Source organism: Herpailurus yagouaroundi, unplaced genomic scaffold (genome assembly GCF_014898765.1).
Source record: "Herpailurus yagouaroundi ecotype Mexico unplaced genomic scaffold, PumYag 159, whole genome shotgun sequence".
In the NCBI taxonomy this organism is placed as follows: domain Eukaryota; kingdom Metazoa; phylum Chordata; class Mammalia; order Carnivora; family Felidae; genus Herpailurus; species Herpailurus yagouaroundi.
In genome coordinates this window covers 13253453-13278603 of record NW_024412400.1, presented here as the reverse complement: position 1 = coordinate 13278603, position 25151 = coordinate 13253453, and the positions used below count along the sequence as shown (strand labels likewise).

The 25151-nt window shown below is 39.9% G+C and overlaps 1 protein-coding gene across 11 annotated transcripts in view; it reads left to right on the top strand.

The window, feature by feature from the left end:
- The window catches only part of RBMS3 (RNA binding motif single stranded interacting protein 3), a 1359438-nt gene that overhangs the window by 987392 nt on the left and 346895 nt on the right, over positions 1 to 25151 (top strand). The gene's annotated exons all lie outside the window — the stretch shown is intronic.

Here is a 25151-nt window from a genome sequence, read left to right as displayed (position 1 = left end):
CAGAGATTGTACATACAAGTGGGGGAGGGGCAGAGAGAAAGGGAGAAAGAGAGAATCCCAAGCACACCTGGCACTGTCAGTGTGGAGCCCGAGGTGGGACTAGAACTCATGAACGATGAGATTGTGACCTGAGCAGAAATGAAGAGTCAGATGTTTAACCATCTGAGCCACCCAGGCGCCCCTAGGTTATATACTTTTTAGATAATCTTATCAACCACTGCCAGACAAATTTTACTAGTCATCTGCTGGTTCCAGGGTTTTAGCATTTGAGAATCTTCAGAGGTGGCTGCCTGGGTGGCTCATTTGGTTGACCGTAGGATCTTGATTTTGTCTCAGGTCATGATGCCAGGGTTGTGGGGTCGAACCCCACATTGGACTCTGCTCTGAGTGTGGAGCCTGCTTAAGATTTTCTCTCTCTCTCCCCCTCTGTCTCTCTCCCTAACTCGCTTGCTCGCTGTCTCTCAAATAAATAAATAAATAAATAAATAAATAAATAAATAAATACCTTCAGAAGTTCCTACACTCACTATGGTATTGGTATCATCTAGATTCACGGTTTAAAATATCTATGCTATTGACTCCCAGTAATTGTATTTCCATATTAAGCCTTTCTCTCAAATTCCACTCTTTTAGATATCACTAGCTATTTGACATCTGCACTTGGGTGCCTATTAGACATTTCAGATATAAAATGTCAAAGCAGAACCCCAGTCTCCCCCTAGACACCTGCTGTTTCTGCACCCTTCCCCATTTCCATTGATAGCAGCTACACTCTCCTAGTTGCTTAGACCTAAAACGTTAGAGACAGCTTCATTCATCTCCCCACCCCCCTCACAATCCACCCCAATCCATTAGGAAATCCTCATGTGCCTAACTTCAAACTGTGTTCGAGAACCTAACTACTTCTCACCCTCTGCACAGGTAAAATTCTGGCATGAGCCAGTATCGTATTTGACCAGGATTGCTATGCCTCCTGGTTTTTCTGTTCCTTGTCCTGCCTTCTTACATCTATTCCCAATAAGGATGACAGAGCTCCTTGAAGACTCTTGGGTCAGATCATGGCCCTCTCCTGCAGAAAGCCACACAGTGGATCCCTGTCTCACTCAGGGTAAAAGCTGGCATCGTTGCAATCTCCTTCACAGGCTGATGTGAAGAGTTCTACATATCACTCTGATCCTTATCTTCTCCTACTTTCCCCTCTCTCACTTCCCTACAGCCACATTAATTAGTTACTTCATTAATGTATTCATTCACTCAACAAATATTTCTAAGCATTTGGTTCTGTGTCAGCCATGTTCTGGGCATTGGGGATACATACATAACAAGATACATGTGGTTCTTGTCTTCGTAAAGCTTGGGTTTAGTAGCTTTTAAAGTGTGGTTATTTTAAGGTGTAATTCTAATCAGTTATACATCTCAGGTTTCTTCTGCAAGATGTTGTGTCTCAAACCCCCTCCCTGTGCCCCAGACAGGAAAAAAAGAAAAAGAAGAAAGCAAGGAAAAAACACCTATAGCTAGAAAAAAAAAACTCTCCAAAAAAAGCCAGAATCTGTTGGGTCCTGTTTGGTCAGCGTCACTCAGCCACCCTAGCTGCAAGGGATGCTGGGAAATGCAAGTTTTTAGGGGACTTTGTTGCTGCCATGAAAAAAATCAGGTGTTTCCCACACTCCCCACCCTTTGGTCAGTTAAGAAGAAAGCGAGAATGTACACTATATAGATAAATACCAGTTTCTACCATGGCTGCTGTAAAATTACCTGTGGTTTCCACTGAGTCTAGGTCCTGCCCACTTCTGAGTATTTTAATCAGAAAAGCATTACTGAACTTACTTGTTTTTATATTAGAATAAGGGCTATTTATTACCATCAGCTCAGGAAATGACCCAGTGTGGCCTTGTAAGACAGAATTAATTTGCAGTGACTCCAGCTGAAAGTTGGCTGCCTTTTAACTTAATAACTTGAGAACTGTCAGTATCCTTTGAAGTTAATGATAGTTGTAAAGTGCAAATAAAAATTTTCCGAAAGGAAATCAAACTCACTAAGACTGGTAAATGAATGCTCTGTCGCTACAACTATTACTGTGTGCGTGAGGGGGTGGGGTGTTAGGGAGTGGGACCGAGTTTAGGATTTCATTGTTATTTTGTCTTGTTTTGTTTTGGCTTTTGGATTATGGAATACCCAACAAGTTTCCCCCTTGGAAATGAAATGTGAAGCATTTAATAGGCTTCTGGTTGGCAGGTCGAGTATTTGAAGCAAAGAGATTCGGTGTGAGCATTTGTGTTGGAAATGCTTAAAATGTGAGTGTCACCTCTAGTGTAAACGTATTTGCACAGCAGGACCTCAGGAGGTAAATGAATTCACAGTTACTTCAGTCTTTCTGCTAGAAGAGGCGATTTTTCTGAATAGGTATATGGATCCCCATTTTAATTAGCTTTTATTTTCTTTAATGAGTAAAGTAACTGGATGAACCAAGCATAAAAGATTTGTCAGTATAGAAATAGCAGCAAACTATTTGTCCAAGTTCTGTTGAAGTAGCAGACGGGTCATTTCAGGGAGTCATCAGGCAACTTATCACGTACGTGTGAAACGCAACCATTTCTAATTTCAGCCCCAGGTTGTTAGCCTCGTGGAAACTCCTACCAAAGCTGGGAAAACTTTCTCCCGCAGGAGCATCCTGGCCTTTCATTTCAATGATGCCACTCAAAGTTTGTTTCAGCAGGAAGCAGCGCTTTTGATTTTTTTTTTCATGTTGCTCATTTGTGGGTTTATTTCTACTTAATTTGCTGATCCGAAGAGATGCCAGATTGACATCCCTGGGGACTGCAGTTTCCTGTTGGCTCCTGTGCAAGTGAAGTCTGGGCAAACAGGAGCTCTGTGCTGGCTGGATTTCTTGGTCATTTTATGTTTCCAGAGGCAGAAACTTAAAACCCTCCTGGAACCTCGGTTGATCTCTGCCCACCACCAGCCCCCAAAGACACAACGATCAAGTTAATTTCATTAAGGTTGGGTTAGGAGCAATGAAAGGGTTCTTTCTCATTATGCCTTTCTCAAATGTAACCTTTTCAGAACTCCAATGTTTTCTATAATTCAGCATTTAAAAAATTACCTGGTTTAGGGGCGCCTGGGTGGCTCGGTTGGTTGGGTTTGAGCCCCACGTCAGGTTCTGTGCTGAGAGCTCAGAGCCTGGAGCCTGCTTCAGATTCTATGTCTCCCTGTCTCTCTCTGCCCCTCCCCTACTTGCATACTGTCTCTGTCTCTCTGTCTCTCTCTCTCTGTCTCTCTCTCTCAAAAATAAATAAATGTTACAGGGCACCCAGGTGGCTCAGTCGGTTGAGCGTTTGACTTCAGCTCAGGTCATGATCTCATGGTTTGCTAGTTCGAGCCCCGGGTCAGGCTCTGTGCTCCTAGCTCAGAGCCTGGAGCCTGCTTAGAATTCTGTGTGTCTCCCTCTCTCTCTCTGCCCTGCCCCGACTCCCACTCTATCTCTCTCTGTCTTGGGGATAAACATTAACTGGAAAAAAATTTTTAAATGTTAAAAAAAAAATAAAAATTACCTGGTTATAAGAGATAATGTGCTTAGTAAAAATTCTCCTCTTGGAGATTCTGTTCACAAAGGCCTGGGTGATGCCCTGGGTTTTGTACTTCTAACAAAAATGTCAGGTTTTTCTTATCACCAGGCAAGTTAAGGAAGCTCTCCTCCTGTAGAAGTGGGAAGCACGAAGGATCTCAGACTAGCTCAGTATTCTCTTTTTCATTTCTCGTTTCTTCATTATGGAGCGTTTATTACCAGGATGTATTCATGAAACATTTAGTACACCCATAACAATATGGATGCTACAGCAGACCACTTCTCTCTCCATAAAATGGAAGTAATAGCTTTCACAGCAATAAAAAAACAAAAACAGGGGCACCTGGGTGGCTCAGTCCATTAAGTGTCTGACTCTTGTCGGTCAGGTTGGGATCTCACGGTTTGTGAGTTTGAGCCCTGTATCGAGCTCTGCGCTGACAGCATGGAGACTACTTAGGATTTTCTCTCTCTCTCTCTCTCTCTCTCTCTCTCTCTCTCTACCCCTTCTCCCTCTCAAAAACAATATAAAAACCGTATTTATTTATTTATTTAGTTTAGGTAACCATAAATATTTAAAGACCCCTAAGAAGCCACCGATAGGTAGTTAGGGCTCGTCTTCTTTATGCATTGCCACTAGCAAAACAAAAACACAAAACTAAAATAAAACACAGCTATCCATCTTTTATTGAATGTTCATACCATTCAGAGGAGTCAGGATTGTGAAAGGATACCCTAAGAGAACTAGATTTATTTTGCTAGGACATGTAGGTAAAGGGACACAAGAATATGCTAAGCAGTTTGGGCATGTTCTTAGAAAGCACCAGAAGATAAAGTCACCACCCTCAACTCCCAGCAGACAAAAGATATCAGAGTCTAAGCATAATTTTAATATGACTGCCAACAAAACGTTTCTGAGTTTCATAGTAGTAATTTTCTGCCTGTTGTAACTGTCTTGGAAAACTTGCTAAGACAAGATCAGGGGGCCTATGATGCTTCTAGAGTAAGACCGTGTATTAAAATTCAGTCCAACAGTAGATGACGAGTCTATCGCATAGTAGGTGATGGATATATATTTAAAAATCATTAATCTACCAAAACTGTAACTCATAACTTTTGATACTCTGATATTATCCTGAGAATTTCATTTAATCTCCCTGGATCATGTGGCTTACAAGATTTTCTTTTGCAGCTGCAAAATTACCTGATAGTTTATCTGTCATCATCTTCTGGTACCCAGCACATCTCAGAAGCTGTTGATGGGTGTCTCATAGTCACTATTAGAGTATATTTCCCAATTCTTGTCTCATCCTGGATCAACTAAAAGATAGCATCAATCCTTAAATATTCAATTGCCTTTCAAGTGAATGATTTGTAAAGCATTTGAAGTCTGCAAAGATCTGCACAGAAAAGAGACAGGCCAATATTGTCTGTAGTTTCTCCTACTCTAAAATTTCTTCCTAGACATTCCTTGACAAAAAAAAAAAAATGGTGGGAAATGGTTATAAACGTACTACTGTTTAGACATTACCAAATTAGTTTATGTTGAGCCAAATTAGAGTAGACTCTTTGGTTGTTTGTTCCTCACGTTGCAAATGAATCCAGAGTTTGTTGCTTGCCAGATTTTACTCCAAACTTAGAAATTTTCTTAATATATATCAGGGTAAAAAAAATCACATTTTTTAATTTGAGAAATTTGAAAACACTTTCAGATTCCTTTGTCTGCTAAGAAATATGAATCACGTCAACCCCTGCCCCAAGGGCTAACTTTCCCTCATTGTCTTTTATTTTGAAGGCTCACAGATATCCTGAAAGTTAATTGTTCCATTTGGTCTGTAAAGTAAAGATGCAAAAATGCCACTGTAAGAAACAGTCAAACTAGGGGAAAGAGGACCGAGTGGCATTTGGGGAACGCTTAGATAGTCCACCTCAGCAGAATTTCTAAAAGATTTAACTTATCTGGGCATGAAAGGCTACAGAATTCAATATTATTTATCTACTTTTATAAAAAGTTGGAAATGACCTTCATATATAAGAGAAAGGAAGTGGTCATGTACAGGAAAGATCATTTGGAGATATTTCTGTAGTAAAAAGTACAGATTCCTAGATTTTATCCCAGACCTATCCAATAAAAATTTCCACGGGGAAGTTTCTGGAAATTGTGTATATATTTTTTATAAATACCCCTGGTGATTCTTATCATTCTGCAAACTTTGGAAACATCTCAGTATTATATCACTAATGTAAGATTTTATTTAACTGTTATAGTCTGCTTCTAAAGAATTTATAATAAGGAAATATTCACCATAAAATACTTAATGACACATAAACAGAATATAAAACTGTATAGACAGTGTTATCAGAAAGCATCACGGAGGAAATAAAAGTATCATTTATAAAAGCTGCCCTTAGAAGTCCTCCTTTCATTTAGGAAAATACTTGGATGTAAGAGGGAAGGCCAAGTGACTGCTTGAGAGGAGGACGAGCATGAGACAAAGCAAAATCGAAAAGATTGCAGGGAAGTGCCTCAGGTATCCCTTTGGGCAAGGACAGGTACATTTAAAAGGAAAAGGAAGGGAGAGTGAGCAAGAGACTAAGGCTGTAGGGCCAGGTGATTATTCAGTGAGGTATTCCAGATGGTGAGGATAAGCAAGACACACAGGCCAGGGATGTCCACTATTAAAAGTTAAACCCTATGCTGTACAGCACAGCCCTGAACCGCCATGTAATCCCTTCCCATGCCCTAACCTTCAGTGCGCATGCTCCAGAGGACTCAAGAGAAAAGGCACCCGTACGTTCCATGGGCATGCTGATGTGAGCCCAGAGAAGAGAACCTTGGCAGATCAGAATGACGCAGTATAACAGATGCAAACGTGTAGCCATCTGTTATGTGCACAAATACAAGAGTGACACCAGAAATCTAGAGGATCTGGGTAGTCCCGTGCAGGTGACACTTTGGCAGCACGAGTGTGTGTGTGTGTGTGTGTGTGTGTGTGTGTGTGTGTGTGTGTGTACACACGCTATGAGAAAGACCTAAAGAATGAACGGCAGGAGGCAAAAAAGGTTATCTTGGTATGTTGAGATTAAAAGTGATTTATGTCTTGTTTTGCTGCTTTCCTTCATTGGGCATATATTACCTATAGAACAAAGGGGAAACAATGATTAAACTTTGGAAAAATAAGGACAATTTGCAGGTGTTTGTCAACAAAGAAGTTCTAAATTTGGTAGAAATTAAGCCAAAGCTAATACTCAGTTTAAAATACTACAGTACATGGGGTGCCTGGGTGGCTCAGTTAGTTAAGCGGCTGACTTGGGCTCAGGTCATGATCTCACAAAGACTTGTGAGTTTGTGAGTTCGTGAGTTCGAGCCGGGCATCGGGCTCTTTGCTGACACCTCAGAGCCTGGACCTGCTTCCGATTCTGTGTCACCCTCTCTCTCTCTGCCCCTCCTCTGCTCGCGCTCTCTTTTGTCTCTCTCTCAAAAATAAATAAACATTAATTTTTTTTGTTTGTTTTAAAAATCCTACAGTACCAAGAGCTATGTTATACTACTTCACATTTTAGAAAGCCCTTTATTGGTCAATCATAATTACAACCAAATCCCTAGGTTCTACACCAAATAATTTACACTGAACTATTGGATCGTGTATAGATTCCATGGGTTCAACGTTGGGAAAAACATTTTAATGATTTTATATTCATCTGTACTATTCTTTTTGCTATCAATCATACAGTGACTCATGGCTTCTTTCCTCTTTTAAAGATGACGTTTTCCCTCGTAAAAAAAATAATACTTATGAAGCAGTATTGTATTTAGCCCAAAACATACAGTTTCTGTTGTCAGATAAAGTGTGTCTGAAGCCCACTTCTGCCCCTTACTGCTGTGTAACCTTGAGTAAGTTATAGTCTCTCTCTGCAGTATGTTTATCCATCTGTAAATGGGAATAATGATGCTTTCTGTTCCATAAGGCTTTGTGAGGATTACACGAGTTAATGCATGTAAGGGGCTTAGCATAATCTGTACCCAATTTTACAAACTACATTAACTATGATTAGTATTTGTTCATAATAGAAACTTCTGGAAAAATAAAAAAGCATTAAGAAGGAAATAAATATTATATAAATGTTTACATCAAAGGCTAGAGGTACTATCATTTTGGTTACTTTTCATCTTTCTTTGTTTAAACAAAAAATACCAAAGAAGATTCTCTTATACGTATTGCATTATAATCAAATGATTAAACTTTATATAAACTAAATGATTTCTGTTATTAAATGTACTTCCAAAGCACCACTTCCAGGGACGACATGCTTTTCCATTTATGAGGAAGCATCATACATCATTTAAATGTTTATTTGTTTATTTTTGAAAGAGAAAGAATGAGCACGAGCTAGGGGAGGGGCAAAGAGAGAGGAGAGAGAATTCTGAGCAGGTTCCACTCTCTGTGCAGAGCCTGACATGGGCCTCAATCCCACAAATTACCTGAGCCAAAATCAGGAGTCGGATGCTTAACCCACTGAGCCACCCAGGCCCCCTGCTTTTTTAATGTTTATTTATTTTTAAGAGAGGGAGAGAGAGAGGGAGGGAGGGACAAATGATACCATATTATTGCATAGGCTGTTTCCAAATCATTTGTATTTAAAGAAAGCTTCACTGCCTATTCTTATAACTAAATATTTGTGCATATTTATAATTATTCTCTTAGAATCAATGTTTACAATGGGAATTGCTGAACCAAATGGTATATTTTTATTATGTGTTTAATACATGTTTATTATGTATTGCTAAAGTCCTTCCAGAAAGTTTGTGCCAATCATCACTTCTAATAGCAAATGAAATGTTCTCTGTAAACAATAGGTGCCTTCTCTTTTTTTGCCAAAAATAACAACAATGGCTTTTAATGCTTTTGCTTATATTTTATTGAGATTGAAAAAATTGGGTATTTTTTCGTCTATATTACATAAGTATTTGAATGTTTTAAAGATTTTTTGGGGCGCCTGGGTGGCGCAGTCGGTTAAGCGTCCGACTTCAGCCAGGTCACGATCTCGCGGTCCGGGAGTTCGAGCCCCGCGTCGGGCTCTGGGCTGACGGCTCAGAGCCTGGAGCCTGTTTCGGATTCTGTGTCTCCCTCTCTCTCTGCCCCTCCCCCGTTCATGCTCTGTCTCTCTCTGTCCCAAAAATAAATAAATGTTGAAAAAAAAAATTTTTTTTAAAAAAAGATTTTTTTTTTTTAACTTCTTAAATTGTCACATTCACTGAGGTGACACTTACTGAGTCCCTACTACTTCAGGTAGGCACATTGTCTGGGGTGAGGAGTATACAGATAAGGAAAGCTAAATTCGATGATATCTAAGCAGGATGAAGGCCACTGAAATTTGCTTTGTTCCTCTGGGGCCCTTGACGATGCACATTAAGCTTTAGAAGACAGGGGATCCCTCCTGTAGCTGTCCTTCTCCCAAGTAAAATGGACTCAAAAAAAGCAAGGAGGTCTGACAAGGCCCACCCAGAGGGAACTGATATTTCTCGAATATTTCAAAGAGTTAAAGAACTCCACTTTCCCTTATTAAAAACCATAAGTGCTTTCATGTGTTGAGTATGCAAACAGTGACAGGCTCACTCTCTTTTACATCTGTGTTTCTCAACCTTCAGTCTTCTTTACATTTGCAATTTTTGCATATCTGCATGCTATTTTCCCTTAAATTGAGCTCCTATGTTTATTTTCTCAAGTTATGTTTCAAACGAAACTTACTATCGTAGTTAGAAAATCACTAATATTTGCCACATATAAATGTAATAAAAACATATGCTTTTAGGTGTGCCACCTAAAAGCATCACATTCCACCCCGCTCCTCCCATCTCCTGCCAGAGACAGGGTATCACATCTGGGGAAGCATCACTCACAACCTAGCTTCCCTAACAGATAAAACACAGTCACTCGGGACAGCAGGACAAGACTGTAGGAACTCTGTAAAAACCTGGGGCTTTTGTGCTTTCTCCTGTTAGTATCTTCCTTCTGATTCTCTTCTGTCTCCTTCCCAGGAGTAACTGGGGAGACAACCATTACAGTAAAGAGGGTGTGTGTGCTTGTCAAGGAGGGGAAGAGAGAAGAGCTTCAGAGGTTCGACTACTGCTCCGAGATGGGGCTCAACATATCTTATTTAACTTCATTGGAACAGTAAAGGGCTAGAGACTCAGAGCATTAAAACAGAACCACACGCTTCGCTCTCTGGGTAGTTCAAGGCTGATTTTCCATCAGTAGATCCCAAAGACGGTGATTTCCATTTACCAACACAGATGAAGCCTGTCTGTCCAGGCTTCGTCTGGTAGCATTTCCTTAATTAAATATAATGACAATTTGAATAAACTCTGAAGTCCATTGAACATTTCTCATGTTTTATTATTGAGAAAAAATAGGCACTTTGGTTTCTTTGAACATTTAAAAAGCCCTCACTGTGTCAGCCTCTGTTTGTTATTGTGGGACATGACAGTTATCTGACGAGAACCAGCCAGATTTAATCTGACAGCCACAGTCAGGGAAGAGTGCTACCAATCTAATTATCCAGTAATCTAGTCAGAATGAGAGTAATTCTAGGCCTTTCTCGGGCAGCTAATCACATTTCCTGTGCATTAGCAGCCACACACTGGGAGCTTTTAGGAGCAAGGTTTTTGGTCTGCGTGGGTTTGGGGAGCTTCATGCTGGTGTGATTTCTTTGTTGACCTCCCCCAAAGTGGGTTCTTCAGGGTTCTTTTTCTCCCCGCTTCCTTCCTGCCTTTCCTTTCATTACGAAGATGGTCTAAGTGCAGCTTCAAGTTCTACGTTTGACAAGCTTGTGAACTTCCTTTCGGAATGCAGCAGCAGAAGAAGGGGGTTGAATTCTTGGATCCATTTGCTTCTTTTCTCATGCAGGAATAAATGAAAGAACGCTACACAGTCGGTGGGGTGGGGGGGGCATGAAAAAGTTATCTTTCTACAACGAAAGCACTGTTTTTTTGGGAACTATTTTGTGTGTCATTTCTCTATCGTGATAGAGGTTTTAGAGAGAAAAGGCAAAAGAGACAGTTACCTGATATTCAGTCAGTGGTACCGAATGTCAAACTGTAGGCAATATTGATCACACAACCTTTTCATAATCACAATTTTAATAGGAAATACAAAGATTGAAAAAAAGAGGAGAAAAAAGGTACGTCTAACGAACAAGAGAGCATGTGGCCGCATGTTAATTAATACTCTGCCATTTTCTTTCTCTGAAAACCTCCATTTAGGGTAATTTCATATTATTTCTACAAATCAAAATGTTTTTCAAGTTCATTGGTTTCTGACAGGCCCAAATTGAGGCATCTCTGAAAAATCGTTATACCAGGCATTTTTTTTTTCTTCTAGTCCTGTGTTTTGGACATTCCTCCAACTTTGCATAATCACTGCTTGGCCAGGTGGAATCCAAATATTTGAATCTAACAGAGGGAAGCTCCAGTCACCAGTAGGTTTATCACCTATCGTAATTTCTCCCAAAGTTTTCTGTGATGAATGGGCTTCCCAAGTAGCCTCTAGCCACCATAACGTAACACATAAGGTGTGACGCCATAAAAAAAAAGAGGAAACGTGAGTGCTGTGTTAAATTGTTGCATTGCAATCTCGAACAGGTTTCAACCACCGTTTGCACTCTCTCCAATGAAACTTCCTGTGGACTTTAAAATGTTTTTATCCCTGTGGTTGTGGGAGTTGTACACCCCCTAGGGGCTGTATCGTCGGGGTATGCCTCTCAGCACACAAGGAGACCGCTGCTGCATCGCTGATATATGTGGGCCTGGGGTCGGAAGTATGTGAGCCTGGAGGCTGGGGTGTCTGGGGTGGGGCCTGCAGACTGATTTCAGAGTCACTGTTGCTTTTCCTAATTATGTTTGTCCCCTCATGTGTTCCAGGTTCGGGTTCCACAGAAACTATTGATATGAGTTAATCTGAGTAGTTCAATAAGACTATAAATAAACCCTAGTTTTAGACTGTTGCGAGCTGTATAGTTGTTGGACTCTCAAGGGCGGATGAAAGTATAGAGTTGCATCTGAAGTGTAATCCGTGGGGCCTTTCTTCCGCGCTTCCGTGAGTTCGAATGTGTACTTCGGTCCGGGTGAAGTGTATTCTCTAGATCACTAATTGAAATGTTTACCAAAGAGAAATTACATCTAAACATGTCAATAGGACATCACCTTATTTAACAGCTTTCATCTGAGAACGTGAAAACATTTATGGGAAATTAATGCCACGGCGGCTAATCCCAACAGAAAGGTTGCTTAACCACAGCTCACTTCTTACAGAATCAAGATGAGGAGAAAAAAAAAAAAAAAAAAAAAGAATGATGTTATAGTGATGTCTTGTAATGGTCCCAGCATCTCTTAGTAGATAATTGGCAGAAATAAAAAGAACATCAGTTCTTACATTTCTCAAGGCTATTTCTCAATGCAAGTTAAAATGATTCAGGAATGCAGGAGATACACAAAGGAGGCTGCATATTAAGAGCTTATCTGAGCAGTGAAACCTCTAGGTATTTGCAAACGTGGCACTCTTTTTTCTGCTTTAAACCCTAGATCTTGAATTACGCAAGCGATTGTGACCTGCAAATCAGTATACACTGTTGATTCTTCTGTTCAAATTAATACCTGCTGAATGAGTTGAGCTTTGTAAAAGTTCAGCTTTGTGTCTTATTCATTCTTTGCCAGGGTTTCTGATGCTGTCCAAGGAATGTCCCAGGACAAAAGGGTCTTTATATAAAGAACAATAATAAATTCCATTATTGCCATATATGAATTATCAGCCTGTCCTCGATCAAGTTCGTTTCTGCACAAAGAGTTCTTTCGACTTTGAACTTTGGTTAAATCACAATGAGACAATGATTCCAAGTGTTGACCCATTGAGGGGATCTTCCATTTTACTGTACCATTTTAATACTATTTATTTCCTATCACCTTTGATTTGGTTTCTCTTTTTAAAAAGTCCACTAATGTAACATGTTTTAGTTTGGAGACAGTCTGCTTCAGGCTTCTGATCACTTTTCTTTCTTACACAATTGAAAATGTCTAAGGGGATATTTGATGTTTTGCAGCATGAATGGCATGTCTTCCATATTGGCATCATTCAGTATCTTTGATAATACTAAGAGTATTGGCAGTTTGGATGAGTTATTATTGGCCATTTTTTATTTTTGGGACAGAGAGAGACAGAGCATGAACGGGCGAGGGGCAGAGAGAGAGGGAGACACAGAATCGGAAACAGGCTCCAGGCTCTGAGCCATCAGCCCAGAGCCCGACGCGGGGCTCCAACTCACGGACCGCGAGATCGTGACCTGGCTGAAGTCGGACGCTTAACCGACTGCGCCACCCAGGCGCCCCTATAGTGGTTTAAATGTATACTGTCTGTTTACACGATCCTTTGTCATGGCCTAAAATTTGGATATTCTTGCAAAGTCCTACATTAGCTCTGACCTATTTCTGCAGTCTTGTTGGGCATGCATTGGAATTTTATAAAAGTATTTGATGTTTCCTTAAATCTGTGCTGCCCAGTAGAGGAACCATTTGCCACATGTACCTGTTTAAACTGAAACTTAAATTAACTCATTAGCAAAATTAAAAATTCAGTTTCTTAGTTGCACAAATAACATTTCAAGTGCTCGATAGCTACATGTAAATAGTGGCTTCCAGATTGGAGAGTGCAGGTATAGAATATTTCTGTCACTTCAGGATAGTGCTTCCTTGAATACTTGATAAACTGGCAAAGGAGAGTATCTACATTGACTCAGAGGCAGAGAGCGATCATGGCCATACAGTCCCAGGCTCAATACCAGAAACAGCAAAGTCAATAAAAGTGGCTGAGACTCTCAGAAGGTACACACTTGTAATTGCCCCCATCATGAGTTCTTATTGCAATTAAGTGAAATCATTGAAATGTTCGTTGTATTAAATTCTTTAAAAGGAACAGGGCAAACAGCCACTTGAAAGTTCTTTTTATTTCACAGCTCTTAACATGTCACCTAATGACTCTTACAAATGTGTCCACTTCTAACTACTGGTTAAAGTTTCTTAGCAATTATTCGGTTTTCCTTTCATATGAAGCCATGTCTACACCATACCAGGTAAGAGCTCATTATTCCCCCTCCTTTTCCCTTCCTGTGATTACAGCTTTCTCTTCCCTTCTTTTCTCTTCCTTTCCCTTCCCTTTCCTTTCTCTTTCCATGTTCCTGCAATTCTGTCTTAATGATATTGTCCAAGGGAGGGAAGGGAGGAGAGTTAAATGCCTTTTTTAAGTTTAAGTGCCTTTTGAAAAAAAAAAACTTTTTTAATATTTATTTATTTTTGAGGGAGAGAGAGAGACAGAGCATGAGCGGGGAAGGGGCAGAGAGAGAGAGAGAGAGAGAGAGAGAGAGAGAGACCCAGAATCTGAAGCAGGCTCCAGGCTCAGAGTTGTCAGCCCAGAGCCCAACGGGGAGCTCGAACTCACAAGCTGTGAGATCATGACCTGAGCCAAAGTCAGACGTTCAACCAACTGTGCCCCCCAGGTGCCCCTAAATGTGCCTTTTAAACTAGATATTCTGTTTTTGGAATCTCCCACTTGGTTAGGGTTAAGTGGAAGACACTTTGGGGCAGGTCAGCTATCTCTCGCACTTCTTTTCCTCCTTGTGAATGTGTGTATGTACATGTGTAGGATTTGGGGCGGGGGGGAAGGAGTGCAAATATCAGGTTCTGAAGCTTCCTTCCTCTCTTTTCTATCAAGTTTTGGAACCTGAATGTCCATGAGGCTGTGGTGGCCCTTGCCAAGAAGTGTTCTAGCTCTCAGTGTTCTCTTTGAAAGCTGGGACTCATCAAACTCCAAAAGAACACTTGTCTAAGGTTCAAAGTTTTCCTATGAGACAATCACAAGGAGGAAGACTGAATGTTCCATTCTCAGGTTTCTAAATGGGGGGGGGGGGGGCTTCAGAATAACCAAATGTGTTGGAATAATTTAGTGTGGAAACAAATGCAGGAAACTCACTAGTGTCTTTAAAAGTGTAGAATTTTCAAGAACTTGGGGTGATTAGGTGCATATTTGACTCCTGTCCAGCTGTGTATTCAGAGCAGGAGGTGACCTGTTTCAAAAACATGCTTTGACAAACCTGAAATGTAAGATTTGGCAATTTCATAGCACTCTGATATATAGGTAAATAATTTTTTTAAACTGAACTATTGCCATAATTTTTCAACAATTATCCAGTCTCTTAAAATATATGTTATTAGATATATTTCTTAAATCCTCAAATCTCTTGTGAATGTCCTGCTGCTTACATTTCCTGTCTTGTCTGCTACCTTTCTCCACAAACACTGTACATGTTAGCAATGTTTAACCTACCGCACTACCCAGAGCGAGCCGTGCACGTGCTTTCTCTATAACCAGAATGCACTCCCATCCATCAACTGTTTTGAAAACTTGGACTTATCATTCAACTTTGCCCACTTGGTCCATTTGCACTGAAGTTCTGCCACCCCCATATTGGCTATCTACCACTACATAGAAAATTCCCCCAATACTTAGTAGCTTAAAATAACCTTTGTTATCTCACAGTCTTGTTAAGTCTGGAATCTGGGAGTGGCTAAGGTTCTTGAAGCTTTTAAAATACCTTGCAATAAGAGAAAGCAGTTCTGTAGCATTCCTAGCTTTTCCCTAAGCATCTCAAGATGTCTGGGTTTTTCTTTGTTTTTGTTTTTTGTTTTGTTTTGTTTTGTTTTTTTCTTGTAAGAAAGCTTACTCCTAGTCACTTCAATATATTAACATGCTTGGAAGAATCTCAGAAAAACCAAAAAGGCTTCCATGTTACCCTTACATCCTTCTCTTATTTTTCAATTGCATATGAGACTAATTCATGTCACTGAAACACCCAGTACAGAAGAGGTGTCTCATTCTTCCTAGGGAAATCTCCTAGGAAACAATGCAACTTCACCCCCTGTTTTGAGATATAGAAGGTGCCCTTGGGTCTTTGGGTCTAACTTCCATGATGACTTTGTGCTCGTCCCCAGCTTTAGAGCCGATTGTGATTTTAGATAAACATAACTTGTTTGGTCCAAGGCTCTCATGATCTGTTCGTCTGTTACTCACTCATTCCCTCCTTCCTTTCTTATAAACACTACGTGTTGCCATGTTTTTTTCTTTACTTTTAATTAAATTAATTTTTAATTTTATTTATTTTTTGGCATTCTATTCACATGGCAATAAATGTGAAGACATGTCTCTTTCTCACTCCTGACTATCATTAAGACTCTCTCCCTCCTGGGGCACCTGGGTGGCTAGGTCGGTTAACCATCCCACTTCAGCTCAGGTCAGATCTCACGGTTCATGGGTTCAAACCCCATGTCAGGCTCTGTGCTGACAGCTCAGGGGCTGGAGCCTGCTTCAGATTCTGTGTCTCCCTCTCTCTCTGCCCCTCCCCCACTTGTACTCTGTCTCTCTCAAAAGTAAATAAACCTTCAAAAAAAAAAAAAAATAGGGCTGCCTGGGTGGCTTAGTCGGTTGGATGTTCGACTTCAACTCTGGTCATGATCTCATCGTTCCCAAGTTCCGGCCCTGTGTTGGTCTCTGTGCTGACAGCTGGGAGCCTGGAGCCTGTTTCAGATTCCATGTCGCCATCTCTGTCTCTGCCCCACCCCCATTCATACTCTATCTCTCTCTCTCAAAAGTGAGTAGACATTAAAAAAATAATAAACAAAAAAACAAATAAATAAAAAGACCACATCCCTCCTGAAGTGCAGATAGTCTTGCCGTGTGGCTTCTCCCATTCAGAGTTGCCCAAATGTCATATGAATTTATCAGTACATTTCTGACTGTGTCATCCAATTGTAACAGGGGACATTTTTTAACTCCTACAGGCACATTCTTAGCATCAGTTTGGCTAACTGGGCAAGGTAGGTAAGTAGAGTAAATGTAAGATTTGTGGCCTGTGAAGTTGTGTATATCTTGGGTTCTTACAAGTTGTGAGGAAAAGAAATGCTGGCGTGAGTGATGGGTGTGTATTATAAGCATATATGGGAACTGAGGAAGTGTAATGAACCTTCTTGGCAGCTGCAGAGTCATGCTGGGTCTCAGAGGCTCCCATTCTGAAGTGGGGTTTTTTAATTTATTTTCGTTGTTTTGGTTTGGTTTTTGTTTGCTTCTGAAACAGAAGCTAGTCATTTTTTAAACTTTATTTGTAATCAATTAATTGTTATCAATTCAAGTATAATTAACATCGCAGTCTGAAATGTTTATGAAACTGGAGGGGTGGAAAGGGCACATTGTCATTCATGATAGAAGGATGAGTCCACGCACCGTATTTTCTTTCACCAAAAAGCGGTTTTTGACTACCTTTTTGTGTGTATTCAGATACTCCTAAAAGATAAATTTGAGTGTGTCAGTCAAGATCCAACGTGGAAATCCTCGGAGCGGTCTGTCACCAAACCTATGAATTTGCCCGTGGATGCCACGGACTCCACCTTGAACTCTAGCACTGTCGTCAAGGTGGTAGACCAGCACTCCTGTTCAGAAAGGCCACTCCCTTTGGCCACTCCTGTCAGAGTGGATTTGTGGTCGGCAAGACAGTCATGTAAGCTTTGCACGGATTAGTCAGAGGAGAGTGGTTTACCTTGTATTTAGGTTAGCCTTCTTACATGCATTCTATTTGATTTTATTTTGAAGGCATTGTCTGAAAGTCAAAAAGGACCAACGGTTTTCTCATTTTGCTAACAGGAAAGCAAACACCCAGAAAAGTTAGTGTATTTGAACTTTTCTAGAAGAAGTCTAGTCAATATTTGCAACCCCAGTACGTCAACCACACCCTTGCCTTTTCTGCTTGAAATGAGAGTTCCATTATGGCAGACAAAGTGTCAATTATATGTAGTGTTCGATAAGGTGTTTTCCCAGTGGACAAATGAATCGAATTAGACAAGGCAACTTGATTACTGGGTAAGAAACTGCTTAAGTTCTTAGAAGGCAGCACGAAAGTTGCCTTTCAGATATGTTCCCTAGAAGTGTCCATTTTATTAAATCTGTATTCTTGTGAGATTTTCTAATCCTTCACTAAATCTAGTGGTCTTAACTGCGTTTCTGATATTTATTAAACATCATGTTGTGTTTAGGAATGATAGTTTATTCACCAGGGTATAAACACAATTTATTTTACAGAACCTGAAATCTTGATGTGGTTTTGCACGCCAGGATAAATCCCACTACCTTGTTGTTGATTTCTTTTGATATTGCCTTTTAAAAACCCAAATCAATTTATTACAGTATCAAACCAATAGGCTCCCAACCTGTCACATGAAAGGCTACAAAACTCACTTCATAACAAGCTCTTTGGCACAGAAACAAATGCTTCCCCTGCCTCAGAGACTACTGATTTGAGGGAACAAAAAAATCAGACTAGGACTCTTGCACAGGCCTCCAACTAGCTTGAGAAGACTGATACGTGAAAGACACAATGGATGTGCTACTTACATATCATGAGTGTCTACTTTTCATGATTAAAAAATCGGGGAAAACTGAAAACATACTCAACACAGTTTCCAAAGAAAACAGTTTGCTTTATTGTGGAGTGGGAACTAGAGGTGTTGAAGGTGATTGTTATTCTTTAAACAAGGTGGAAAGGTAGGTTTTGGCACAACTGAAGAAAGCTTTCCAAAATCACGTGTCATGATAACTGTAAAGTTGAAGTTTCACCTATGATGTACACGTGAAAAATCAGAAATTAAGCAGAAAATTCACTTTGATTTGGATTAGCTTTCAAAATTAATAAAACACACATATACAAGTGCACATATACAAACATTGATACAAATTTTGATTGAAAGTTGGTTAGTTTTTGACCACTGTCAGTCCTAAAATGGCAATCTTCTGAATAATCCTAAATAAGGACCTTTTTCACCCAGTCCTACAGTGATGTAATCCCTATTGACTACTTAGCTTCTCCCTTTCAAAGAAAAGAGCTGAATGATTATAGCAATGACAGGTGGAGTTGTTGGTAGCTTAGTAAAATCTCATTCAACTCAAGCCTAGATACGAGTTACCATGTCTCATATCATGATTTTGAATACGTTCTAAGAAAAAGCACTATAATTTCACTTAGAGTACTTATTTAGGATTTTTCAAAAGTAGATGATAATTTTTGATCTCTTTTTTAAGTCAGCTTAAAAACTTACTCTAGCATACTCTTGCCCAACCATACACAAATAAGAAATTACATTCTCTTCTTTTAGTTTGGATCATCACTGGCCATAAAATTCTGGAGACAGTAGAAAATCTCCCTTTTTTTTGATGACAGTGGTCAGAAGATGCCAGATCTTTGATCCCAAACAGTTGCAAAGTGTAGAAATTGCAAGTGTTTCCAAATTCCAACATCTTCCTAAAACATCCGAAACACATGAAGACAAATGCTGTCTTAACTTCCTCAGCAGCAATGCCATCGTATCTGGCTTTTATAAATACATATTCCTGTGTTAGTAAAAAAGTTCTACCAAACTCTAAATTTTCCACAATGTCATATCCTTGTAGGGAGTTGGGAGAGGGAATAAAGAGAAAGACAAAAACCCACATAAATGGCAATTATTTAAGATATCACCAGGATGGTCATCAAAATATATGGTGACCAAAATATATGGTCATCAAAATATATGGAATTCAGATAAACAGAGGATTAGATAAGAAAACCAACGAAATTTTAAATTTCTGTGCCTACTTCAGCCATTTAATATTTAATCACAAATCAGTGGTTTTAGGTTCCCCTACTAGAGACCTTACAATTTACATGCTTGACATGCGTGTAAAAAAGAGTTTCCTAAGAGGCTGTGGCAGAATTTTATTACTCATATAGGTAGAATAAGAGACAAAATAATTTCGCAAAGAAAGTTCTTTGGGGATGTTGTCTAGATCAACTGATGAAAAAAAAAACAAGTGGTTCATGGTGTTTGAATAGGCAAGATATTTGGAATTTTGTTTCTTAAATATCTCTCGGGTCTGTTTTAAGACAGAAGCCCTCTGAAATTCAGAGATTCCCAGGGAACAAACCACATGTTCTCTTGTGAATTTGTGAACTCTAAGGAAATGCAGACTTCACGGTATTAATTTTCTCCTCTTGAGGCCGACCTCTAAATTGCAAAGCCTATTGTCTTTGGACCAAACATACATGAAGGTTAGAGGAGAGAATTTGTAGAAGCAAGGAAACAGATAGCAGTAGGATTTAGGTAGGTGGACACGTGGACCGGAAATCAGCTTCTAAATTCAAATTCCATATGAAGGGGTAGATTGAGAAGATATAAAATATTTGGAGATATTGGTTGGGAAAGATTTATTATTTGGAAAAAGAAGAAGAAGAGTGCTCACGAGGAATAACTTGTTACGGTTTGCTTAGAAATCTTTGTGATAGTGGCATTATGGCAAAGATTTCGATCCATATGAACCTAGTGTTCAATTCCAGATGTGTTGCTCATTACCTACATTCTAAGTGGTATGTCCTCCTTTGAAAAATGGGGATAAGCGCATGCACGTTGCATGGTTATTTTGAGGGCTACAGGTATTGAATAGCAATTTTTTTTTAATTTTATATAGGGAGAGAGCATGTGACAGAAGGAGAGGAGCAGAGGGAGAGACAGGGCAAGAATCGTAAGCAGGCTCCATGCTCAGTGTGGAGTCCAATGTGGGGCTCCATCCCAGGACCCTGGGATCATGACCTGAGATGAGTGAGAATGTATATTTGTGGGTTTCTAGGTGGTCATTGTACACAGACCTTAATTAACATAATCATCTCTCGCAGACATAACACTTTCATTGTGGTATTGGCCCCATGTCAGTTACGGGTACATTTTTTCACCAATAAGCACTGCAGCTACTCCTTAAACCACCGATAGCAAACACCACAGTATATCTCTTGTAATCATCCAGTCACGTTCTGCTTTTCATGACTTGGCCCCAGTCAAGTTTCTTGACCCCAATACCATGCTTGGGAACATCTAATGTTTTCCACAGAACAACAGTTGTTTAGCCCTCAACTCCAAGGTTGGCTTGGTCAAGCCACAATTTTAGGGTCTTCATAAAACTTGTTATAACTCACTCATTCAGCACATGTTTACTCTTCTGAGCTCACGAATTTGTGAGGTTGTGTTGTCTCGCCTCCCTTCTGAGTGGCCTTCCTCCCTGCATTGCATCCCTGTGAGACGGGAGATTGGCAGTGGGTCATTTTGCGGGTGCCACTTAGCTCGTGGCTCTGCCCCACCCCTCTTTTTAACAGCTGCCGTTGTAGACACAATACTGAAAAGAAAGTATAAGAAAGATGGACAGGAAAGACACTGTGTATAATCCCAATTCTGATTCTTTTAAACCCATTGTTTTCGTGATAAAACTAGGAGGTAGCAAGGGAGGAATTTGTTGATGGAAGAATCTAGATTTCTAACTCTTCAGTGATGTATAGGAAATATAGAGCCACAGGCTCCTATACCTTCAGGGTCACCAGAGACTATTGGCAACAAGGTTGTCATGTGGACACTGTAGCAAATTAGAGAGTGTACCCTGGAGGGTAGGGGGACACCACTAGTTAGGTGAAGATGTAAGCTCTTCTGAGCTGTGGGGACATGGGCTATGTGTGACCACATACGATTTTCTAAGAGAAGCTGAAATAAGCAGATGGTGTGTGTGTGTGTGTGTGTGTGTGTGTGTGTGTGTGTGTGTGTGACATGTAAACATTAGCAGCTATTTTTTAAGGTAGTACTGGCCAAAACCTGGCCTCATAGACCCTGTGGCCTCAGAAGATTAGGGTGCTGCCTCTAGATGCATATACTTTTCTTCATGTGGCAATTAAACCACAGCCCTTTTGTTCTACTCCATAGCCTTTTCCTCACACTCTTTCTTCCTCAGTGTCTTCATCTGTGAAATAGGGATAAGAGCATTTGTTATTCTGCCTCTGAAAGATCAAGGATCGTGGCGCATGTGAAGATTAATGAGGTCATTTGGTTAAGTGCCTCTTGCTGGGTGGAAGAAGGATGGCTGATGAATACTAATAGCACTTGAATCATGTGAGCTTTCATGGAAAGAGAGTTGGACCATTTAGCTCCCCGTCTGCAGGGAGTTAGAAAGAGGGAACCAGGGAGAGAGAAGTTGAAAGTATTTCTTCATGACTGTCTCCTGTGGTGAACTGTGAAGGGGCGTTGGGAATGCTGAGACTTTGTCTGCATGATACTATAGACTCAGTATGCAACGTAATTTGAAAGAGAGCAAACCCCTCACTGTGCAAGTTTGTGAATTTTTATCTTTTGGAGAAGGGTGAGCAGGTGTGGATGGGAAATAGCAGGTGAGCTGAAGGCTGTGGCTCACAACCCACTTTTATACTCTAATCCAATTGTCTTTTTACCACTGGACTCTCACACACCTAGTATGTTAGGGTAGACTAACCACTGAAACATACCCAACATTATTATATTAACCCAATAGCAGTGCATTTCTTTCTCACATACTTGGTTGGTGAGTGGCATTTCACATAATAATTCAGAAAACCAGGCCTCTTCCATGCTATGGCTCCCTCACCCTCTGGGCCTCCCCACTAGCTGGTAAATGGGCTAAGAATGTAGTGAATTACATTTGGAAGATCACTGGGAGCCAAGCCTGGAAGTAACACATACCATTTTGGCTCCCAATCCCTTGGCTAGACCACAGTCACGCTGCCACACAAGAGCGGCTGGGAAATGTAGTCAAGTCTGCCGCACGAAGAGAAAGTCATTTTGATCAGCCAGTAGTCACTGCCAAGCCTGACATTTGTCCTTTCATTTTATCATCTGCTACGTATATGGTTGATTTCTTTAACACAAAACGCTGAAGATAATGTGATTCCCTTTCATTCTGTTGCATCTCTGCAGCTAGCATGTTAGCTTCTTGGTTTTCTGGCAAACATTTTGTACGCTGTTTTGAAGGTTTTGTTTTGTTTGGTCTTTCTGTTCCTTCCGTATACTAAATACATCATTCTCCATGTTACTGCTTTGAAGGGGGATTTTTTTTCTCCATTGAGTGTTGAGAGTTCAAAATTTAAGTTTGAATACCTCTGTTGTCAGTAAGAACTGACAGTGACTATGATTTCCTTAGCTATGGCTTCTGTGGTGGAAGTTTTTGATGCCTGAGTAGAAATCCAAAAATACATTTATTTTTAATTTTTTTTTTTATTCTGAAACTGTCATGGGGGGGGTTGTCTCTGGAGTGATGTAAAAATAAAATGATTAAGTATTGTGAAATTATACAGTGACTTTGATTAGTGTAGGCAGTCAGTACTAATCAATGCACACAAAACAATACAAATGATCTTCCTCTTTTAGCACAACATTTTATAAGGTGTGACTGTTAATGGTTGATAAATGATAATGGAAAAGATGCACGCATATCCACCCAAGCAGGTGCTTGTCACGGGGATTGGCAATCTATGCAAAGCATAGGCTTAATTAACCTTTGACAGAGCTTCTGTTCAAAAATCCATGAAAATGGAGAGCTTCGAGATACTAAAATGTAAATAAGTGACAAAAAATACCCTATGGTAATTATCTATCTACATGCAATAGAGTGTAATGGCTAAGAGTTCTGTAGACAGACCGCCCAGACTTAAATCCTAGGCACACCAACTCTTGTCTGTGACTCTCAGCAAGTAAATTCTGAAACTCCATTTCCTCTTCTGTAAAAAGAAGACAGTAACAGAAGTAGAACTCATGATGTTATGAGGATCGATAAGATGATGCTTGGGAAGAGTTTATGACAATCCATGGCAAGTCCAAAGCACTTGATAAGCCACAGAGAAGACAGGCATCTTCTTACAGAGAAAAATGGTTTAAAACAATGCTTAAAATGCTATGATAATAGCAGTCTCCTGAATACCATGTTAGCATGGAGATTCTGGTCCTTTAGGTCTGTCACGGAGCCTGAGAGTGTGCATTTCTTAAAGTTTCTAGACTATATTGGTTTTGCTGGTCCATGGAACACATTTTGAATATAAAGGAGCTAAGCTTTATAGTTGTATACTTATCTAAGTCTGGATTATCAGTTGTTTATAAATATGGTCATTTGATTCATGGCAGGTGATGAGAAAGAGCTCCTCATAATGCAAAATATCTGACAAGCTTCCGTAAGTGACGATGAGCCAAGACATGATATTGACCCAGATGTGTAAAGAACAAAAGAAGTGATCCAAAATTTCATTCGTGTCATATTTTGTGTCCTGTGCTGTTGTTCTTTGTGTCCTAGGCTGGTGTGCCTAGAATTCAAATCGGGGTTGTCTGTTCATAGAGCTCTTAGCCACTACACTCTACTGCCTATGGAAATAAATTTATTACAGAATATTTTTTGTCCCTTATTTATGTTTTACTATCTTGAAACTTTCCATTTGTGTGCATTTTTAAATCAGACCTTTGTCAAAGGCTAATTAGCTCTATGAATGGGTATGGGCCAGGAATGTGGTCTTAAGGGCCAATGATACAAGATTGATATGCTTCAATATTAATGAGACTTTTTGATATTCTGCTTTATTTGCTGTTTTTGTTTTGTTTTGTTTTCTTGTTTTTAACATGATGTCTTTGAGCCATGTCTTTGTCTGCCATGATTGTTCTGGCATTATTATTTCTTTACTATGCTGAAGAAAAAAGTAGAAATTGAAATGGAAGACAGTAACTGGCTTTTAAGTTGTCTAGCCTTTTTTGGCTAATGTTTCCGGTAAAGCTTGTTTCATCTCTTTTTCAGAGCAGTGTCTGGGGATTCATTCCAGATTACTTAATTTAGGTCACTACTGTTTCCATTAGTAACATCCATATTTTCTCCTGAATTGTCCACATAGCAACGTATTGTCCAGTTTAATGTATGTCATTGTGAAAAAATTGTCATTTTTTAAAGTTTATTTATTTATTTATTTATTTATTTTGAAAGAGACAGAGACAGCATGAGCGGGGGAAGGGGAGAGAGAGAGGGAGAGACCGAGAATCCCAAGCAGGCTCTGCACTGTCAGCACAGAGTCCGATGCGGGGCTCATACTCACAAACCGTGAGGTCATGACCTGAGCTCATCCAGAGTCAGACGCTTAACCAACTGATCTACCCAGGAGCTGAGAGAGAGAGAGAGAGAGAGAGAGAGAGAGAGAGAGAATGAGAGAGAGAGAATGAGAGAATCTTAAGCAGGCTCCACACTCAGTGAAGAACTCAGCGTGGGGCTCAATCCCATGACCCTGGGATCATGACCTGAGGTGAAATCAAGTGTCAAATGCTCAACTGACAGAGGCACCCAGGCACCCCAGGAATCATGACACTTTTAGAATTGAAAGCATTGAAGGAGCGTATTTATGCAATTTGCCATCTCCTAGTGTATTCAACAAAAGTGCCAATTTATATTACCTATTTCTAAGCACTGTAAAGAAGGGAATGTGAAAATTAACTGACAATAAATAAAAAGGGTTTTTTTTTTCTAGAAAAATGGGCAGTGCCTTATATGTGTTAACCAGCCCATTTCCAATGTATATGGTAGAGGAAACCCAGATTCCTGTGGTAAAAAAAAAAAAAAAAAAAAAAAAAAAAAAAAAAAAAAAAAAAAAA